Below are 22,939 nucleotides of genomic sequence, written 5' to 3' on the forward strand. Positions count from 1 at the left end.
CGCTCGTGCAGAGGCAGTTGGCCCCCATGCCGAGGAAGAGCTTCTGTATCACGTTGAAGCTGTATCTCAATGCCATGTTGATACAGTAGAGCAGGCCAAATAAGTAAGCAGTTGAAGAGGGAAGGTCCTTAATGTCCTGGATGATCACGCTCTCTTCCAAGAAGATGCAGATATTGCTGACTGCAGGTAGGGACGCGATGGCGCAGACGGCATCTTCATACATCATCAAGATGGTGTAGTCTTGCTCTTCATCTGTGTCCTGCGTGTACAAACAGAAAAGACAATACTGAATGTCTGAATGAAACACACTATAATTAATAATACAATACTACAATAAACAATAATAGAATAAAATAATAAAACTAAAAGAACACCAACACAACTTAATGCAACTCCAAGTCAATCATGCTTCTGTGATAACAGCCAATGTTTTAGCCAACTTTATTACATTGCCATTTCAGATCCGGCTCAATAGATATGCATGTGCTCAATAGATATGCACTTGATGAAAGCAGGCAATAATAAGATTCTGCGGTTCGCCTAAGGTCTGCTTGAAGTTTTTTTCCCCTCATGACAACGGTAGTGAGTGGAGTCTCACTGGACTTCAATGGCATGTAAATATGTGCTTAGTCAATGGCAAAATGCTGAACGCTCATTGGTTATTGCCCAGATATTTTTTCGCTTACGGAGGATCGAGCCTCAGTAGGAGTGAAAGAAGATGGGCGTGAGAGCAATCAGGACAGGACAAAATATTTGGAGTAGACCTATGCTTATTTTTTTGCTCTTTTAAAAAAAATGTAAACAAAAGTTGCCCCCATTAGAATAGAATAGAATAGGATAGGGCTGGGCCAAAAACTGCGGCGTCACCGGGTACCGACAAGTCAAAGGTAGCGTGAGCAATACAACAGCATATTGAAATTGGCAGGAGTTGCCCTATACACTGTTGGAGAGAGCCAAGTGAAAAGATGGGAGTCAAGTAGAGCAGTGTTTCCCAACCTTTTTTGTCTTGTGTACCCCCTAAGCATTTTCGTTGTGCCATGAGTACCCCCTAAGTCAAGTTTTATATCGCTTTCTCTATCCCAATGTAACTAAGCTCCATGTATTTGTTAAAATTATATTTTTCCAAGTACCACCTGCAATGTGGTTGCGTACCCCTAGTGGTACACGTACCCCTGGTTGGGAAACACTGAAGTAGAGGATGAAAATACATGCACTTTTGGAGTATCAGAGAGTAAATTAGTAATTACCAGACAGGCCTTGAAAAGATTGGAAGGGTCCTCCTTTAGGAACAGGGGCAATCCCTCCAAGGCCACTCTCCTCCTTTGTTCGGCTATCGCAGTCACCTGAGCACATAGATACAAAATATACATGTTGCATGTCAGTGAATATTGTTATTTACTCAGGTCATGTCAGAAAACTTAGTTTAGTAGTAAACAAATCAACTTCTATTTGGAGCTTTAAAATGATTCGAATGTGAAGTGAGGCATCTTCCAGTCCCAAAATGAAGTGTTTTTTTATTCAGGTTGTCGTTTGCAACTATACTCTTTGGAACACTTATGGCAGGATTTTGACTTTAAGTACTGGAATTGTGTTACATAAGATTCTACTTCCATTAGGCCTATACTTCAGACCAGCAAACACACTAAAAATGAGACTGCACCGGCCAAGGACAAAACTCCAAGATACAAGTTAAATAATGTGGTATGTTGTTGGAAATGTTCTGATCCTTATATTGCAGAACACACATGACCACTTAATAAAAGGATGACTAGACACAGGAAGGCACATGCATTATCAAAGTACTCAGCAGAATATCTACATCTCAAGGAAAAGGATAATGCATTTATATAGACACTTGGTAGGCCTACAGATTTGACACATCCCATCTGAAATCAGCCTCTTGAGGGGACAGGCATTTTATTCATATTATTCATCATACATTTCATCATATTATATATATATATATCATAGGCAAATAATAATGCAATGACCCCATTAATAAACACATTTACATATTCAAGGACTATAATTTCACCAAACCCTCCCTGATTTTATTTGGGCCCAACAGACTCACCCACTGTTGAGTTCAAAAAGAGTCGCTCAGTAGTCAATTACATCTACTGAAAACTAGATCACTTATCAAGTAAATCTCTTTTCTGTCTTTGTCTGTTTCTCAGTGCCAGATTGGTGCAAATGACGGTTGGATGCCATGACCCATTAGACCCCATAGTATCTGATTTCACATGGAATGACCTGATTTTGGGAAGTGAAGGACAAATTGGCTTCAATCAATTGTTTTACCTCTTAATCCAGAGGCGCGAGGAGGGCCCTGAATTCAACTCCTTCCTTCTGTAAAGCTTCACCAATGCTGGGGCAAACCAATGCAGACTGGAATGTGGCCATTAGATGAACGTTTGTAATGCAATGAAACTCCCTGCAGATCTGTAGCCTACAAAAAATACAAACATTGTACAATACAAACATGATTACAGATCTGAAACACACAGCCAGCACACACTACCGGTACATTTAACAATAATATTACATACAATAGGTCTACTAACTTCATCTGTCAGAAAAAAAAAAATCAAAATAGGACAGAACGTGGGGTAAGTTTACTTGGTGAGCTTACACTGTGCGCTATTTCCAATCGCAGGAATTCATGTCCTGTTCATACTGCACGAGGGGATCGCATGGGCTTAAAAAAATCACATCTCAGGACTACCGAGCATACACTGTGCGTTATTTTCACTCGTGGATATTAAGCTCCTGCTCAGTGCTCACACTGCACGAGGGAATTTCATGATATAAAAGCGCACATCTCACAGTCCTCACACGATACAAGCCGGCAGTCGGATGCGAGCCGAATGCTCCCACTGTAAGACATGACAAATGTTTCCCGGGTCTACAGAGGAGGGAACTTGCGCACCTGAGGTGGAGACAAGGACCCACTCAGGAGGAGAGAATTGCACGGCCCTAGAGCTATTCGTTTGTGCAAGTGTAATACTAGAGTCAAATCGGGTCGTAGCACTGCTTTAACTGTGCAATTTACTCACGAGGCGCGACCAGGATTCCAAACGGTTTTGATTTTCTCACGGCCCTACGATTGCACCATCGTGAGGCGAAATCGCTTGTCGTTACCCCATGTACACTACACGATGCGAGACTCACGATTGACCTGCGGTTGAGCAAGTACTTGGCCCGACTCCCAAAAAAGTGAGAGTGACAAATCGGTGTAAGCATTTTGTTGCGACCCTACAATTGCAAGATCATGAGGTGCAATCGCTTGTCCTTACACCATGTAGGCTACACTATACGACGAAAGCTAGCTGGCAACTTCATTTCAAAACGGACTGACCATAGCCTACGTTGTGTAGCCTATGTTTAAAACAACAGGTTGATAGAGGTGCAATATCAAATTACATAATCTTATTTTCAGTAAAATATAAGAACTCCAACCTCTTGATGAAATCACAGCCGAGCAGTCTCAGTCTGGTATCCGCTTCAATCAGAGGGAAAAGGCAAAGATAAGCACCAAATGTGCGCTTTGAGCCGTTGACAATCTCAACCACATGTTGTGCCCCTGGAGGTAACCCCGTTGCATGTAGACTTCTCGATCACGCCCCCGCGCAGACAAGTTGAATTCACTTGGATTTGGAAGTATGACAGATGCATGCATGTACAACTTGATATAACAACTTCGTATTGGAAGTTAATAGTGTTTTCCTGTCATCTTAGTCCTGCTTACTCATATCAACGTGTGGGCAGGAAAACAAGGAGTTTGTTTTTTAGCAGTGTACAGACTATGAGCAGGAAGTAATACGGCAATTATCTGATGCGCATTCCTACATGAAACTGCCGGGCAACCCCACTGTTTCTTACAAACGTGAAATTGATACATTCATTAAAGAAGGCTTTAATCAACAATACCTCACTTCATCGGAAAGAGACTATCTCATGACTCAGAACCCCGTAACCCCCGTAATTTATGTCCTACCCAAAGTACATAAGCAGTATGCCCAATTTCCGGCTGGACGCCCCATTGTCTCCAGCAATGGCTCTCTGACAGAACCACTATCCATCTTCATCGATGCCCATATAAGATCACTGGTTGAGAGCTTACCATCATACCTGAGAGATACGAGTCACTTCATTGATACACTAACTAATGTGGACCTTTTTGGGGATGACATTTACTTAGTCACTATGGATGTCACAAGTCTGTATACTAATATCCCCCACGACATTGGTCTTACTGCCCTTGAGTTTTTCTTAGACACGCGCCCCAACAGCCTTCCACCTACCTCCTTTTTATGTGAAATGGCCAAATTGATCCTTACAAAGAACTATTTTTTGTTCAACAATGATTTCTACCTACAAGTGAGGGGCACGGCAATGGGCGCGACTTTTGCGCCTGACTATGCCAATCTTTTTATGGGCTTCCTCGAACAGAGATACATCCACTCTAACAATCCCTTTTTGGACAATATACTACTGTATAAACGCTACATTGATGACCTGTTTATTTTATGGAGGGGGACTGAAAATGAGCTAGCCTACTTGATTTCCACCAATATGTCAACAGTCTGGTGGATTCCATCAACTTCAGTTTGGAGTACGACAAGAAGAAAATACACTTTCTGGATACATGGGCAGTGCGCGAGGATAATCAGCTATACACAACCTTATATAGGAAACCCACTGATAAGAACAGTTACCTACATTCCACTAGCTTCCACCCCAAGCCCAGCAAGGACGCCCTCCCCTATAGCCAATTCTTGCGCATTAGGCGCGTCTGCCAGAAAGACAACGATTTCCACTCTGAAGCGCAAAAGCTATACCAGGACTTCAGCGAACGCGGCTACTCCAAACAGTGCTTGGATAATGCCCTAACGCGGGTCAGGAACACAACACACGGCCAGGATAACCAGCTACATACCAGAGCCAAACCTGAACATGACAAGCCCCCCCTCGTTTGCTGCACTACCTACACTCCACTCAGCCATCACATTAAGAACACTATAAAAAAGCATTGGCATGTCCTGCAGGCTGATACGAAATGTGCAGAACTTTTCCCTACCCCCCCACTTTTTACACACTACAGGTCTCCCAACATTAAAGACAAGCTGGTCCACTCAGACACTTTTGATCGCTCCCTTCGCCCTCGTGAGCGCCTCGATGACATGACTGGATTTTTCCCATGTCGCAATTGCACTTCATGCAATAATGTCCACAAATGCACTTCATTCACCAGTTTCTCTACAGGCAAAACATACGACATCAGAAGATTCATCACTTGCAACTCCACCAATGTTGTGTATGTACTGTATTGTTCGTGTGGCCTGCAATACACTGGATGTACGCGCAGACAACTCAGGGTCCGCATTAACGAACATCGCAGTGCGGTCAATAGGAACGACCCCAAGTCACCTGTTGCGCGCCACTTTGCTGAAGCGAAACACACAGTGTCTGACTTGAAATTTATGGGCATTGACCGCGTCCTTCCCACCCGTAGGAGAGGATGTACGCCACAGACCCTTCTACAATGTGAAGCCAGGTGGATCTTTTATCTAAAAACAATGCATCCTAGGGGTCTAAATGATGATTTCGATCTGACTTGCTTCCTCTAAGTAATGTGGTACTTCATAGCTTACCTTTTGGTATTAATATGCACTTAAGAGTGCGATGTACAATGTCTGCATTCATCTTTTCTTAATTTTCACTTTATTCTCCAAGTTTATTTTATTTATTTTTTTTATTATTATGTCACTCGCATTATATATTTTTTATTTTTTGGACTATGCCTTAAACTAACCAATGTCTCCTTTGACATAGGCCTATGCCTTTTGGTATCCTCCAACACTGTCAGTACACGTCAACCTAACCGACTGTTGATTGACATGGTTAGCACCTATTAGGTGAACTCTATATAAGGAAGTCCTCTGTGATTTTGTCTGTTTGCACTGAGGAAGGTCTGGTGACCGAAAACGTTTTGCACTTTTGGGTAGCACCTTGATCACTTGTACATATGTAAAGCAATAAATCAATTATTGCATCGGCTGCTGGTGTGCGAGTTCTACTCTTTGCTTCTGTGGATTATCGCTTTGGAACCAACGCACCCACAAGGACTGGAGTTTTTGGCGCGACACCCCTCTGTCTTTTGTCAGACATGGGGAAAGCCATTATGTCATCAGAGTTAAGCTCAGATTGGAAGAAAATGCTTATATCATTGGCTGGCAGCCATTTTAAAAGCAGAGAGCCTCATATTGTCAGCGATTTTTAACATTTTTACTAATCTTTCAAGATCCACAGAAAAAAATGCTCTTTGTCTCTGTGAACACAAATACTACAGAAAACTGCACTGAACTGTCTACTTTCACCTGAAAAAAGAAGTTTGTGTCTACATTTTTCCATTCTTTAGTTATGGGCAGTAGAACATGGGATGACACCACAAAAAACACTGATTTTTGACCCCAAAATACTGCACTTCTCACTGCTCATATTTTCCCTTTAAGGACATTATTGTCTTTGATAGTGTTCATGTTTGATATACAACATTTTCAGGGGGTTTGAAGGGTGCTTAATGCCTTAAATTCCCATAGTACATCAAAATGAAGGAATCCAATATGGCCGCCGTCACCAGTCTACGGTGTACATTTCTTTGATTACACAAGGTAAACTCTTAAGTACATTATGTAGCATCAGGTTTTCATACAAGGAGAATTCATTTCCATACTCAGATTTAAGATAGATATCAAAGGAAATTATTTCAGTGTAGACTGAATTCATGTTTGCAACAGGAGATTATCTTTTCCATAAATTGACCATTTGTATTTCAATATCTCCCTATTTACACTTTTAATGCATTATACCATGAACAATGTTTCCACCTCAAACCACCACACAATGTTTCCACACCTCTTGCATTCAAAATAAATGCACACAAGAGTCTGAATGTCCCTAAATCGAATATTTTCTAATATTATCCTTTGTACAATGGCAATTACTTCATGTTAATTGCTGTGCTCAGATCACTGTATATCTAGGCCTATAAAGGGGATCAAGAGGCAGACTGATGTGAATAATATATAGAATAGAATAGAATAGAATAGAATAGAATAGAGTGAAGATAAGGGAGTGGCATTGTGTGTGTGTGTGTGTGTGTGTGTGTGTGTGTGTGTGTGTGTGTGTGTGTGTGTGTGTGTGTGTGTGTGTGTGTGTGTGTGTGTGTGTGTGTGTGTGTGTGTGTGTGAGAATATATACACAAAGGACATACTCAGGCTGGTATTGCACATCAGTCATCCAAAGTTATTGCATAGATTGTCTTGCTTAATGTACTGTACATAATTCAGCTGAGATGGCCACTCTGTGACAATTATAACCATTAATTACAAGGCTGGCCTTTGTTCTGTAGTACGGCAAAAATTCAGCTCAACACATTGCACTGTATCAATTATTGCACAACAATCGGAGGATGGAAGGAGATCAGGGGAACAAGAGATTGTAATGAACAGTCAGACAGTCCATGTGTGTGAAATGTGGTTTTAGTCTTTGGCATTACAGATGTATCATCAAAGTAAGGACCAATGATACATCTGTAGAGACCGAAGAACTCAGAACCAGGATAATGTCCAAGACAATGTTTTAGCTCTGTAGAGACAGTGGGAAGTTCAGAAAGGGCTAGGTCTATTCTCGCTATAGGTGTGCCTCCTGAATGCAGCAATGATGTATTTAGTTTTCTTTTCTTTCAGAGCTAGAGACATTTGTCTCTGTCTCTGTACACCAGGCTGCCACCTTCAGTCCCTTTTGCTGGCCATACTGCAGTCAAGGACGGATAGACTGTAGATGGGGGCTCAGCATGCAGCCATGTGGGGATCCAGCCCTGCTGAACAGGGGAGCAGGAGGAAAAGAGAGTCTGTCTGTTATCTTCTGTTGGTAGAATTGTGCAAGTATAGACTTTAAATTGGCCTAGTTAAAATATACTGGAATGTACATCTGCAGTGTATCAATAACGGTGCTCAGCTGGAGAGAGAGAGCCAATGGCAGGCAGAAGAGCAAGTGGTAGTTTTAAGGTGCCTAGGCACAGAAATGGGCACCTCCCTGTCTTTCTCACAGCACATGAACACAATATTCAAAAATGGACTGCTAATGAACCCATTTTGTCCCAAGCCCTTTTTGGGAAAGGGTGCCCTCTTCCTATTAAATCCGCAATATCTCAGCCTCCGAAGCACATACAAACATGAAATGAGTTACATTTAAAAGCCCATTTAAAAATACCCTCCCCTTCCATTGTAATGTGTTCATTCAGCTCTAACATACCCACATAGTTAATAAAACAGCTAAAATCTCAAGATCCTGAAAAACCTGCATATGTGTCTCCAGGACACAATAGGTTAAGTTATACGAGGAGGAGGTATCAAAAATCAGAATGTCCTTGCTGACTTGGAATGTCCTTTTTTGAATATTGTGTTCATGTGCTGTGAGAAGGACAGGAGGGTGCCCATTTCTATTAGCCTTGCGCACCATCCTACGTACTTCCGCCATGAGACTTGACTCCACACTACTTCTGATACCAGTTTTCTGTGGAGCAATGTTGCCGGTAGGATTTGGCCGGTGTTCTGACAAGCGGTCCTACATTGTAATTTTATCTTACGGTAGGATATTCTGTCAGACATGTCTGTTAAACGGTCCTACATCGTCAGAGATAGACGTCAGACATGTTTGTTCAACAACTTATCCTGATTTTTCCGACCATTTCCTTCCCGTTTCCTGCAATCGTGTCAGATCAAACAACCTCCAGACCATGAATACGAAATGAAATGGTAGTAGGGATGGTCAGTACCAGGCTACATTTCTATGCCTAGGTACCTAAAAACTACCACTTGCTCTACTGTCCTTGGCTGTTGATGTCTTGTGTCGGGGGTGTCTGTGTCAGCGATATGTGCCACTAAGGTAATGTCATCAGCATACATTAAAAGTCATACTTTCTTTGTGACAGGCTCTGACTGTCCCACTAATGATCCTAGCCCTCTGGTGAAGTGGTTAGTGATTGCTTTATTGTTGGACAAATGTATATGCACATACAGTCACCCTCCTCTACTCTAACCAAAATTGTTTACTTGGTATACTAAGTCAACCTATTCCTAATCACCCCTCCTGGAGTTGCTGAATTGCAGCAACTGACTCCATGTACTCCATGCCACTTCTTGCAGATGCAGTGTTGGATGAGGCAAGCACAAGTTGTGATGTCTTTGTGTGCCTTGAGAATACATGGGTTCTAAATTTTGTTTATAACCTGACTGCAAACCTAGCCGCGCACAACTCAGCCTCTGATTGTTGGAAACCGCTGTCTGTCAAAAAAATTAGCTCATGTGGTTGGCTGCCAGTGTCCTGCCCCTCTTCATAACATTGTGTTGATAAACAATGAGAACCCATATAAGTGGCAGATACAGGAGCAGTGTGACTAAAGCCCTGTCCAATACCACCCATCCCACTTCGGTGACTGGCAGGAGGATAGGAAGGGGTATGTGGGCCTGACTCAATATAGAGATTTGATAATGTGGGGCATTTTATGTAACCATGTGACATCGGAATTAGATAGGACGGATCATCGCAAAACGTCATACTTTGCTTTTGTTGCATTTGCAGCAAAAGTGCCATGCAGTGCATGATATTGTGTGTCCTGCCAAATCACTGGAGAGGAGGAGGTTGATAGGCCTAATGGTTGGGAATGAGTTAACATATATCAAGTAAATTCCTCACAATAACATAAACTGTTTTGATCCACGTTTCACCTTGCCGCAATAAAATTGGCAAACAATGAATTCCTAATGCACAAAATGTAGATGTGCATATTATATTTAGACACATCCAGACTTATGTGTGTAAATTTGTCTCATAATGGAAGAGGTGGATTGAGGTGGACATATTGCATAATGTTATAATAAGCATTAAAATAAAAGTGGAAGTAGAGAATACATTTTCATTCAAAAGAACAGCTTATTGACATGAAAGTCACTTGTAAACATCTATTCAACCTATGAAATCATGTAATTTGATTCTAATCTTAACTCTGAGTATGGAGATGAATTCTCCATGTATGACTACCTATAGATACAATGTAATTAAGAGAACACCTTGTCTGGTGATGGTGTCCATATTCGATTAATTCATTTTGAGGTAGTACTATCACTGTAAAAAGAGACACAATGGAAATGCATAAAAAAATTGAGGCGATTTATTACGCGTAAAAATATTAAACAAAATTTTCCCCTTGTTATTATTAAGCAAATAATCTAAATATTCTTTGCAAAATAACGTTAAATAATTGTGCACTTTTCCCTGTGTCCTTGAATAAATCAGGCAAAATTCTGAAAAAATCAAGGAAATTTCCTCATTTCAATTGGAAGTATTCCCTCAATTATATCACGTGTAATATTGTCGCCTCAATTTTATTGGACATTTTTGCATGAATAAATTATGACAAATTTCAAATAAATCAAGGAACTTTCCTCATTTCAATTGGAAGGATTCCCTCCATTATATCGTGTGTAATATTGTCGCCTCAATTTTATTGGACATTTTTGCATGAATAAAATGTGTAAAATTGCAAATAAATCAAGGAACTTTCCTCATTTCAACTGGAAGGATTCCCTCCATTATATCATGTGTAATATTGTCGCCTCAATTTTATTGGACATTTTTGCATGAATTAATCCTGCAAAATAATCAGATTTCTCCGTAATGGAGACATGGAGCAATATTTTCCACATAGCAATTGAGGCCAAAGCTCTAATAAACTTTGCATTCATATCTATTACAAGTATAATTTGGTTAACAATCAATAAAACAACATCACCAAGTGGTTTCGATGAGTACATCCATTTTATTATTTTAAAAAAACCCATAAAAACAATGATGTGCACATGGTATCGTAATTATCAGTTTATTATCAACTGTCAAAGCATTGTCATGGCCAAAAAACAAAAAAGATCCTACTTCAGCTGTCAGTTGCATCCCTTAGTGACATTTTGTAGGCCAGCCAAGTCCTCGACTCCCTCTAGTATGCGTCTTTTCCTCACACTGTGGAGCAAAGACAAAGACAAAGGCAAAGGCAAAGACATTTTCAGTTAAAAAAAGAAAAAATGAATGGAAATCCAGACACACCACTCTCCACTACTAACTCCATTTTACATTACATTACATTACACTTAGCTGAACCTTTCATTTACTCAAAGCGACTTACAACTATTATTTTTCAGGGTATTGGTTACAGTCCCTGGAGCAATGTGGGGTTAGGTGCCTTGCTCAAGGGCACTTCAGCCATGGATGTAGATGTAGGGAGAGGTCAGGGGGGATTCGAACCGGCAACCCCTAGATTGAAAGACCAACTCTCTAACCACTAGGCCACTGCCCCATATAGGGGCAGCCATGGTTAGGGCGTTGGACTGTAGATCACAGAGTTACAGATTCAGTACCTACTCTTACCAACTCCAGCCTCCCTCCATGGCTGAAGAGCTCTTGAGGAAAGCATCTATCCCCACACTACAATTTTAATTAAAGTGTAATGTAATGCAATGCATTATCGTCCATTTTCCACAGAATTTCCCAACACTATTTATCAATAAAGAGGACTCCCAATAGGACCCCCTTGCAAAAGGAGGAATGTACATATTCAATATTTTCAAGTGTCCGCAAAGCGCACAGATCAACTGAGGACACCAGATCAACAGAGCCAGCGCCTACATGCAGCGCCAGGTGTAAAGGCAACATGGTTGCGTGAGGAATTTAATATCTCTCGATCGGTTTTTTGATCGGCATGTTTTTCCGATCACCGATCAGGCTATTTTTGGCCATTATCAGCCGGTCATGATCGGCAGCCGAGCAATCGGAGCACCTCTACTCTGTAGTGCTGGGTTGGACCCCTTTTGCCTTTAGAACTGCCTGAAACAATACTCGGGTAGGCTGTGGCATTCCAACAAAGATAAATTGGTACTAATTGGACAAAATTGTGCTAAGAAAATATTATTATGCCATTATATCTCCAGCCTGAAATGTTGATGTAAGGCAGAGTTGACCCATGTTGACCCTGAGGCAACATTTTTGCGATCTTCTAGTCTCGTTTATGGTAAGCCTGTCCAAATTGTTGACTCATTTCAATGTTCTTTGCTGACAGGAGTGGCAGCAAATGTGGTTATCGACTGCTATAGCCCATTTGCCTCAAGATTTTATGTACTGTGTAATCAGGGAATCTCTTATGCATACCTTGGTTGTGATAAGTGGTTATCTGACATCAACCATGTCTATATGCACAAATGCATTGAGTGTGATTGGCTGATGAGAAATTTGCCTCAATGATTAGTTGTAAAGGATGTTCCTAATATAGTGGCAGGTGAGTGTATGTGTGTGACATTAGCTCAGCAACTCACCCTATTGGATCATCCTCCACTTCTGGGTCCATCGCCCTGGGTACTCGCTTCTGGCTGTGTCAACGTGCATGGGTGGCTACCCACCACTGTTTAAAAACATGAGATGAGATTTAGATGAGAATAAATATCACACAAAATATTTATGACATATCACTAAAACCAAATACTGTCTCAAACCGTGCATAGCCTAAACCAGTGGTTTTCAAAGTGGGGGTCAGGGACCCCTGCGGCGCCGCAAGAGGGTGCTAGGGTGACCGCAGCAGCTTGGCAGGAAAAGCTAATTAAAATAATGTAATAAATTAAATAACTGAGTACATCACCTTAAATTAAAAATAAGGAACAAAAAAATATTTCCTACAGCAAAGAACTGCATTGCCATGATTCTGTGCATCTCTGAACATTACTACCTTTATTTTATATATCCCGAAGGGGCCATCGACTCACAGACCTAAACAATGGTTATAAAAGGGGCGCACAGAAAAAATTGTGTGGCATGAAACATGTAAGGGGGGGCTTGGCCAGACTCTATTGGTATATTTGGGGCCATGCTGACGTTTTGGAACCCCTGGCCTAAACAACTGAAACAGTGCCAGCATGTATACTTGCACTGTCAGGGGGCACTTCAAGGACATCTGGTCAATACATTTGTATGACTGGTGTCAATAGATAGTGAGTGGGCTGAATTTTCATCTGTGTAATGTAAACAAACATTTAGTTATTTCCCATACACTTAAAACAATTATCTATATGTGTGATATTGTCTCAGCAGCTCACCCCATTGGGTCATCCTCCAATCCTGGGGTCATCCCCATGGGTGCCCACTGCTGGGGGCTGTGTCAACGTGCGTGGGTGGCTACCCAACACTGTATAAAAACATGATGAGATTTAGATTAGATTAAATGTCACTAAACGCAAATACTGTGTCAAACCTGTCATAGCCTAAACCAGTGTTTCCCAAACTTTTTTACATGACGTACCCCTTGGAGCACTTCGTGTCCATCCGCGTAATCCCCCCCCCCCCCCCCCAAAAAAAACCCACCAAGCAAAAAAACAACAACTGTGGAGCTCTGCATCCAGTTGAAGAGGGAGCGTGACAGGAGGTCTTGTGACTGAAATCCTGTTTAATGTCAGTCGTCTGCTACACACAAGCAACACAAATAAAAGCAGAGGGAGGGGTCGCTTTCGAAAGTAGGCACAGTTAGGCCTATATTTTTGTTCTCCCGCGGCGTCAGCCGGCTTTAATAGGCCTATTAACGGCTGATGATCAACATTCAATGTAACAAGGAAGGATTGACTTCACATACTTCCTGTTCAGAAATTATATTAATTGTGGTGCTCTTGTGAATATAAAAGACGACGAGATTGTTATCTATAAAACACCACGTCGCCTGTAGAACGGAGGTCTCAGCTGTCAATCAATACTGTCAATCGCGCAAGGAAGAGAGAAGGAGAGGGAGAGAAAGAAAGTAGTTTTCCAACTTAGTCCTACAGCTTTCCAACGTGACTGCTCTGGTTTTATCCATGTTCAGTGTTCCTTGCCCGTTTGACCGCGCCAGGTTAAACGAAAGTGATTTGACGACACGGTCACCAAGTGCTCTTATCCAGCCATAGCTCAATTTGCGCGAAAGAGAGTACTATAGCGGCCAGGCACACACGCAGCATGGCGGATGGAAATTACTCCTTTGTTGTGAAAAACATTTGCGCATTTCAATTCGGAGGGAAAATGTTGCCTTCTGTAGGCTATGCGCACAAGTCAAACAACAAAGTGGTCCGTAGGCCTACGTGCCAGCAGGTGGACCGCTTTAGGGAAAAAAAACACGTCTTGATTTAGGAGCCCTATACTTGGCGTAGGCCTAATGTAGATGACTCTCATGAAGTGTTCATTATATATTTATGTAGGCCTAGCACATTTTTTAAAAATGTAGGCCTATTGATTATGCCAGACTAGGCCTACATTTTCCCTCCTAGGCTACGACCATGCGAGCAGACGCGTAATGAGAACATGGCGTTTCCTACATTTGCATGTAGGCTATTAGTTCTTCCCCTACAACTTTGTACATGCATAGTAAAGTGCTGGGACTGATTGCAGGGTTACTTTTTTATTGTATTAAGCCTACGTTGCCATTATTCTTTGCCATTTGATTTTTTTCCCCTGCATTTTTTTCTTTTAAATTTCAAATCTTTTCCCGTACCCCTTGCAATGACGTCGCGTACCCCTAGGGGTACGCGTACCCTAGTTTGGGAAACACTGCCCTAAACACACAAAAAAGTGACAGCATGTTCTTACACTGGGTCTGCATCAGGGGGCACTTCCAGGACATCTGGTCAATAAATCTGTAAAAGCCTGAGAGGGGAAACAAGTTAAGTCACAAATTAGCTTTCATGACTGTAAATTACTACAGGAGGGCAAAATAAATACATCAACAGATTCAAAACACCATGAATTAAGTTATTTTAAGTCAGTAGCCTTCTGCAAGAAAGCCCAGGACAGACTATTAATTCAATTCAGTGGGGTATTTAGATGTATGTGAATATGGTCTAAGAAAAAGAATATATACTTTTATACTTTCCATCAAGTAACTTAACAAATTCTGCAGACTGGTTAGCTAAGGTAAGAAGTTAGGAGGGGCACACTGGTGGTAATTCACACCTATGGAGCCCGTTAAAAGAGCTATCAAAGGTGCTAACTTTCAGGCCACTGGCATCAAAATCACTCACTGCATATTTCAAACGAAGTCACAGGAACCCTTTATAAGGCTCTAAATTCATCTCAACTCACTCTAAAGACTAGCAAAATTACACTTACCAAAACGGAACACATTATCAAACATTAGGCCATTAAAATCGGTCAAAAACAAATCTTCTACAATGCACATTCTATACATTAATGGTTGAAAGGCAAAATAGCGTGTATGTTAAGGGCTGAAAAGTGCATGCAAGGGCATCCAAACGTGCAAAAACGTAGCTAAAATATTTTCCCTGGTGACTAGCTGGCTAGCTAATTAGCTCAGTGCACGTAAATTCTACATGGCTGGAATCTCACACGTGCCTTCACTGCCCAGCCAGAAAAGCACTAGTTAGCAAAAGTTTGGTTGCTTCAAAGTTCGTTCTGAAAACTCATGAAACTACACAGCCAGAAACCTATGACATAGCACTAGTTAGCAAAAGCTTGGTAACTTCAAAATTCGTTCTGAAAACTATGAAAACTCATCTGGTGTAAAATTGCACACCCAATAGATAGCATTCAACCGTAAGACAGTCCATAGAGCTCTTCAGCGTTGACGTCAACTTGTATGCGGCGTTTGGACTACCGGTTCCCTGGCGATTTTTTACATTGCAAAACGCCATAGAGATTCAGGTTTGGCAAAAATATAAGTTGCACGGCAACAACGAACACTAGCGTGTCCCCGCATCCCTTTCTCATTAGTGGAACGGATCGTATCATCATGTTGGTGTATTCACATGTTAAATCATGACGATTATAATTCAATATTGCTAACCCCTTTCTGATCATTAAAACTTCCGAACTACATACTTTCCTTTGGTTGCCATGGGTACAACCTTCCGCACGTACATGCCGTTAGATACTGGCGCCGTTTCTGTAGTCGCCAAAAGCTTCCGGGTTTAGCATATGGACGCAACATCGTATTTATGTCGAAGTTTGACACAAAATGATCAACCATGTCATACCTACAGCCTATTTTTAACACCCTCGACAGTTTGCGGGGGTTCGCTAAGCGCGTGCTTGCACTCGGAGCTTATTTGAAATTTACCCCAATTCATTCCCAATGGAGGCCGGAAGCCGATAGGAACCAGGACGTCCTTAAATGCTAACATGAAAGACTACAATCTACTACATGCTTCCGCTTCCGCTGAAGAACTCTATTCAGCCAGAGCTGCCAGGCTAAACACAGGTTCCTCGTATCTAAAATCTCATAAACAGTTCATCCACAACATCAAATCTTCAAAATATGCATGTGAAGCAGCTACTGAACTAGGATGATGAAACTTCTGAAGTTATTTAAAACTTACCTGAAGTCTCTAGGAGGTTCTCTTCGGTTTAAATCCAGGGAACATGACACAGCATGAAAGAAAGACGTTAGAGCTCAACAAAGCCCCTCCCCTCCCCTCCCCCACCACCAACAACCAAACTTGCTCCACCTAATTTGTAGTGAGAAATTGGGTAGAATACCTAATTTTTTCAAGGCAGATTTTGTGTTTTATTTATTATTGTAAATACCCATAATTTTTTTGGGGAAATACATTTGTGCAATTTATTAGGCTATATATGCATACAAAAATCATGCATTCTTGATTTTTTAATGGAAATTTCCCAGCCGGGTAGCTCCTCTTTTTTCAGTGAGGTTTTTGAGCCTAATACACAGCATATTTGAATATTTGAATTAAGCACCCTTCAAAACCCCTGAAAATGCTGCATATCAAACATGAACACTATCAAAGACACTTTGTCCTTAAAGCAAAAATGTGGGTTGAGACAAGTGCAGTATTTTGGGGTCAAAAAATATTGTTTTTTGTGGTGTCACCCTATGTTCCTGTTGCAATCATGAATTCAGACTACACTGAAATAATTTTCTTTGATATCTATCTTAGATCTGAGTATGGAAATGAATTCTCCCTGTATGAAAACCTAATGCTACATAATGTACTTAAGAGTTTACCTTGTGTAATCAAAGAAACGTACACTGTAGACTGGTGACGGCGGCCATATTGGATTCCTTCATTTTGATGTACTATGGGAATTTAAGGCATTAAGCACCCTTCAAACCCCCTGAAAATGTTGTATATCATACATGAACACTATCAAAGACAATATGTCCTTAAAGGGAAAATATGTTCAGTGAGAAGTGCAGTATTTTGGGGTCAAAAATGAGTGTTTTTTTGTGGTGTCATCCCATGTTCTACTGCCCATAACTAAAGAATGGAAAAAGGTAGACACAAACTTCTTTTTTCAGGTGAAAGTAGACAGTTCAGTGCAGTATTCTGTAGTATTTGTGTTCATAGAGACAAAGAGCATTTTTTTCTGTGGATCTTGAAAGATTAGTAAACATGTTAAAAATCGCTGACAATATGAGGCTCTCTGCTTTTAAAATGGCTGCCAGCCAATGATATAAGCATTTTCTTCCAATCTGAGCTTAAATCTGATGACATAATGGCTTTCCCCATGTCTGAAAACATAAAAATAAGTGCTATTTTCAAATTCATACCTTATTTAGTCCAAAAGAAAAGTGATTGCAGGATTTTAACACGGTGGCGGCGGCCATATTGGATTTTGCCCGTTTGAGGCATTTCGGTACATTTTTGCGTCCGGCATACGGCAGATTTGGATTCAGCACCCTTGAATACCCCTAAATCAGTTGTATGCCGAAAATTAACATGATTTGCCTTCAGGTGTCAACTTTTTGGGAAAATGACCCTGACTAAGAGTTCATCTTGGTCATTCTGAAATGTTCAGTAGAACTATTTTTTGTCTTATTTGAGTTACTGTGTAGCTTTAGTAGGCCTACATAGCTGTGTGTTATGTGGCTTCGTTTTAACAATGTTTACAAGGATTTCAAGGTTTTTTTCCCAACATGCGTCGAAAACATTATAAAAAAAGTATCCTGCAAAGTTCACCTCATCAATAAACTTACAAGTTATCAACAATTGGTTCGTTAGGGAGAAACTATATCGCACACCCCATTAGTCAGTCAGTCATGGGTAAGCTGTGGGGTGGGGTGGGGTGTCAGACTTGAAGCCCAAAGGTTGCCAGTTCGGCTCCCGTCCTGCCAGGTTGGTGGGGGAAGTAATGGTGCATTCCCCGAGGGTGGGCGATGAGATATTTCTGACCTCCTACATGCTGAAATGCATTGGAGTGGAAGTGAAGTGTTGAAGTGGAATGTTCAAGTTGCGAGCTGGGGCCAAAATGAAGTACCCCGACTTCAAAATCGTGACATCAACACAGCAATGACAGTGCACAGCATGAGTGCACAGTGATAGAACGCTTTCAAGTGGGAGGTAACTGCCTCCTGGTTGCATATTGGGCCGGGGAATGCAACAGAATAACCAGTGCTCTCCCTCCTCCTCCTCCCTGACTGAGGTACCCTGAGGCATAAAATGCAATTTTGTTGTGTGCAGTGAATACTTGTGTGCTGTGGAGTGCTGTGTCACAATAATAATGGGAGTTGAAGTTTCCCAGGTGGGCTTTCACTGGGCTTTCACTTAATTCCATGTGATATATAACTATCTGAAGGGCAGTCATGGGTAAGTGGTTAGGGCGCCAGACTTGTAGCCCAAAGGTTGCCGGTTCGACTGCCGACCCGCCAGGTTGGTGAGGGGATTAATTAACCTGTGCTCTCCCCCATCCTCCTCCATGACTGAGGTACCCTGAGCATGGTACCGTCCCGCCAGACTGCTCCCTTGGGGTGCCATTGGAGGCTGCCCCCTTGCACGGGTGAGGCATAAATGCATTTTTTGTGTGCAGTGTTCAGTGAACACTTGTGTGCTGTGAAGTGCTGTGTCACAATGACAATGGGAGTTGGAGTTTCCCAGTTGGGCTTTCACGCTGTCACGCTTTCAATAGTAACCAGTGCTCTCCCCATCCTCCATGACTGAGGTACCCTGAGGACCATGCCATTGTGGGCTGCCCTCTTGCACGGGTGAGGCATAAATGCAATTTCGTTGTGTGCGGTGTTCACTTGTGTGCTGTGGAGTGCTGTGTCACAAATGACAATGGGAGTTGGAGTTTCCCAGTTGGGCTTTCACTTCACTATAAAAACAAGGTTAAAGTAACATTGCTTTTCCCCCAGGCATTGGGTGGCTCTCATACATGAAATCAATTTGTCTGCTTTTGCGATACCAAAATTACTGGGCTGTGCCTGCCTGTGACACGTGGCTCATAATTTGGTTGGGGCAGTAGTGTATCGACCTTCGGGACCTTCCTTCAAAGGGTTAATAAGGACTGGGTCCGTGGCCTCCAGGCCTCCAGCGTCGCTCCCGCGCGCCGTTGCTAAACCACGCCTACTGAGTGGACAAACAACATGGAAGGCCGCTATCTTGCGTAGCTGTCTGCATTCAGCCAGTACAAACAATAAATGTAAGTACATTTCAGATATTATAGCGAAGACGTAGTCAAAATATTGTTCATAACGAACGCGCGGCTGCAAAATTGGCGTTTAGTTGTATATAACGGTCCCGTAATTAAATGTCAAAGTGTAACGCATTATGTTTCTCCAGATTAGCCCAACGATGTTAGCTAACCGAAAAGCTTCCTTAATCTGTCAAAACTCAAAAGTTGACAACTAGAATTTGTCCATACGAAATGGAATACGACATTCTCAAAGAAGGATAGAAACTATTTGCAGTTACTTCGTGATGTGCACAAAGACACTACTGTACAAGTACAGGCAGCTAGCTAGCTTCCACAAGGCCTGTGCTAGGAGTTACGTATCCCCATGTTCACTGTTGTATCTAGCCATAGAACATGCTGATCATGTGATTACGTCTAGCGGTGTCATCTTTTTCTTTAACAAACTGCACACCGCAAGGATGCTGTTAATATCTTGTAGCCTTGAGTTTAGTGTCAGAGATGCAAGGAGAAGCAGGGAGGAAGTTGTCTACGACTACTCTAACTTTGACAAAGACTATTGTAAAGGGGTTTTGTTGAGTCACGCAATGCATGTGGCCAAAAGTAAGACCACAAAAGGCGAACTTAGAGCTGTTACCTTTAACTGCAGTCTGATCTTTCAAGTTCTTGTCTATCAAATGATCATCAGGCGTTGGCAATATAGTAGAGTAGAGATGTATTGATCCCGAGGTCAACCAAGGCGTCCAGTAGCATACATACATAGAAAAACAGAATACACATTACACACATCATTGCATTGCATTGCATAATGTGATAGAATTGACTTTGACATAATGTAATATCCACAACAGTTACGCGCGGCATGTAATAGATGACCATTTGCTTCTATAATCTTCATAACCGAACACTTTTGAATGGTACTTGTTTGCACACAAAAAAACCCATCCATAACTGCATCATTGACTGTGTACAGTCATTGAACTGCACTGCCAAATGCTTGCTTTCCTAAGAAGCTAATTACCAGATTGAGTGATTAGGTAATTTGTTTAAGTTTGTCCTCCTTTGACCCCAAAGCCTGATTGTGGAGACATGTACCCTGTACTGACAACATTTTGTTGGGATCAGACCAATGGCTTATTCCCCCACAGCTTATTCCTGCTGTTCCATGTTCCCACATTATTCAAATATGCCCTATGCTCCACAACTCTAAGTTCCCATATTTCCGAATAATAGGAATATGCTGTGTTCAGCCTAAATCATAGGGATAACGTTTTGTCAACGGTGACTGACAATGTTGGTCATGTGTTGCCATGCTTAGCATTATACAAGTTTGGAAACGTTTTCATTATACAAGCAATGCATGAGTTGAAAGACTTTCTAAGTCATGGGTAAAGATTATCCAGCCTTGAAATGGCAGTGTTGCTCAGTGTAAGTAGAAAAAGATTATGAAGTTGACAGAGCTGAGGGATTGGCTTTCTGAAAAATGTGACAAGCTATACGAATACGTGCTGCCAATAGGCCCGGAGGAACAAGTCAGTCATTGATTCAGAGTGCAGAATCTAAGCTTTATGACACCTTACACATGGTAATTGGTGATGACGGAGAAGAAAATTTTGTTTGTATTGCAAAATGCCTCAAACAAGGTTTAAGCGTTTTATAGTTCTACCATTCTAGTGAGTTCTTGGATGACTGTTGCGTTCGGTTAAGTTTGTCTTGACTGACTGGGTTTTTTTATGGAAAATAGAAAAAATAGTTTGTTTACAGAGTTGTGTGGCCATCAATTGGGTTGTTGAGAGATATGTGTGGGGCCATCAGTTGGCTTGTGTAGAATTCAGGTGGACTATCCACCTGAATTTTACACAAGCCAACTGATGGCCCCACACATATCTCTCAACAAGTTTTTTTTTCTTCTTCTTCCATGCCAATGCATTTTCAAAAAATATCCATATTATACTACAGTACAGGCCGAAAGTTCGGAAAAGCCTTCTTATTCAATGCATTCTCTATACTTTCATGTCTGTTTTTACAGTACATTGTATATACTGCATGAACACAGAATTATGTGCCTAACAAAAATGTCAATTAACTTGGCTGATACCGTTGTTAGACAACTGCTAGAATTGATTTTCTTTTTTAATTTTTAGTTTTTAATTATTTTTAATTCTATGTGTTCATGCAGTCAAAGGTGTAGGTTTGGCTCGAAAAGTGGTGGGGACATTTCAATCGCAAATGGTCCGGATATGCTGTTTTTGCATTATATTTGTGAAAGAATGGTAGGGACAAGCTAGGTTTATCTGGAAAGTGGTATGGACATGTCCCCACCGTCCCCCCCTAAAATTACACCCATGCATGCAGTTATCTACAATGTACTGTAAATAACAGACATGAAAGTATAGAGAATGCGTTGGATTTGAAGGTGTTTCCAAACTTTCGGCCTGTACTGTAGTATAATATGGATATTTTTTTAATATGGAAGTCTCATATACACGTAAATGGAGTTTAACATTATGCCTTATGTAAATACTTAACTAGACTCAATCAAGGACTCTCATATAGCCTAGCGAGTTAAACCCTTACAGCCAGGCAGCCACTAGGGCAGGGCTATTCAATTGGAGGCCCGAGGGCCACATGCGGCCCAGATGCAGTCCACATGCGGCCCAGGCATGGCCCCCAACTGAAGCAGTATACATTTCAGTTTTGTTACTGCAGTACAACACATTATTCCTTGTGAATCTTCTGCTTGTCTTACACATTCATATTCAATGTGGTTAAGTTTTAGGTTAGAGGAACATGTTTAAAATTTGTTTGTGGACTTCTGATTTTAAGTGTCATTTCAGTGGTTGTGATGTCTGAAAATGTGTGGCCCGACTGCAGTTCTTGGTTTCGAAAGGTGGCCCGGATGAAATTCTAATTGAATAGCCCTGCACTAGGGGTTAAGAGATTTCTTGGCTACTCTTATGGTCTGCAACTGACTACTACTTTGCATAAAAAGGGGTACATGACAAATGTGGCCCAATAGATGACCATCATTTTTTTTAGTTTGTTTTACTAGGTCTAAACATTCACAAAAGCGATAAAATAAAAACAACTTTCTTGATTTGCTATCATTCAGAAATAGAACATGAACTGAAAGTGTCACAGCATCTTTGCATATTTCAGTTCGGTTAACTAAAAGGTAATAGTTGTGGTGTGTGTTGTTTCTGAACCCTCAGAGAGGCAACTGTCATTTTTACAGTTTTTATGACTGCTGTATGAGAAAGGTGTGTTCACAGGTGTCATGATGCGCTAAAGGAACCAAAATAATGTCTGAATATTTTCTTTCTATTGTTATCAGCATCCCTACAACTGTGTGGGTTTTGTTTGTGTTCCAAGTAGTCTTGAGCTGAAGATGGAGGGTGGCTAGGACGGAGTAGGAGGGATCGAGCAT

General features: G+C 41.4%; 1 protein-coding gene and 1 long non-coding RNA gene across 3 annotated transcripts in view; one reads left to right on the top strand and one right to left on the bottom strand.

Moving 5' to 3' along the window:
• Nucleotides 1–10,929: 10,929 nt before the first annotated feature.
• LOC134456275 (uncharacterized) lies at nt 10,930–12,512 on the bottom strand. Its single transcript, XR_010036294.1, has 2 exons — nt 12,429–12,512; nt 10,930–11,082 (listed from the first exon to the last, which is right to left on the bottom strand). It is a non-coding gene; the product is annotated as an uncharacterized LOC134456275 (long non-coding RNA).
• Nucleotides 12,513–19,448: 6,936 nt separating this feature from the next.
• si:ch73-181d5.4 (death-inducer obliterator 1) overlaps nt 19,449–22,939 on the top strand; it is a 41,271-nt gene continuing 37,780 nt past the window's right edge. The window contains exon 1 of one of the 2 annotated variants that reach the window (XM_063209051.1): nt 19,449–19,521. The gene's annotated coding sequence lies outside the window, so the exon portion shown is untranslated. The remainder of the gene's footprint in view (nt 19,522–22,939) is intronic. The other variant, XM_063209052.1, reaches the window with a different exon arrangement.

The sequence above is a fragment of the Engraulis encrasicolus genome, chromosome 10 (genome assembly GCF_034702125.1).
Source record: "Engraulis encrasicolus isolate BLACKSEA-1 chromosome 10, IST_EnEncr_1.0, whole genome shotgun sequence".
Taxonomy (NCBI): domain Eukaryota; kingdom Metazoa; phylum Chordata; class Actinopteri; order Clupeiformes; family Engraulidae; genus Engraulis; species Engraulis encrasicolus.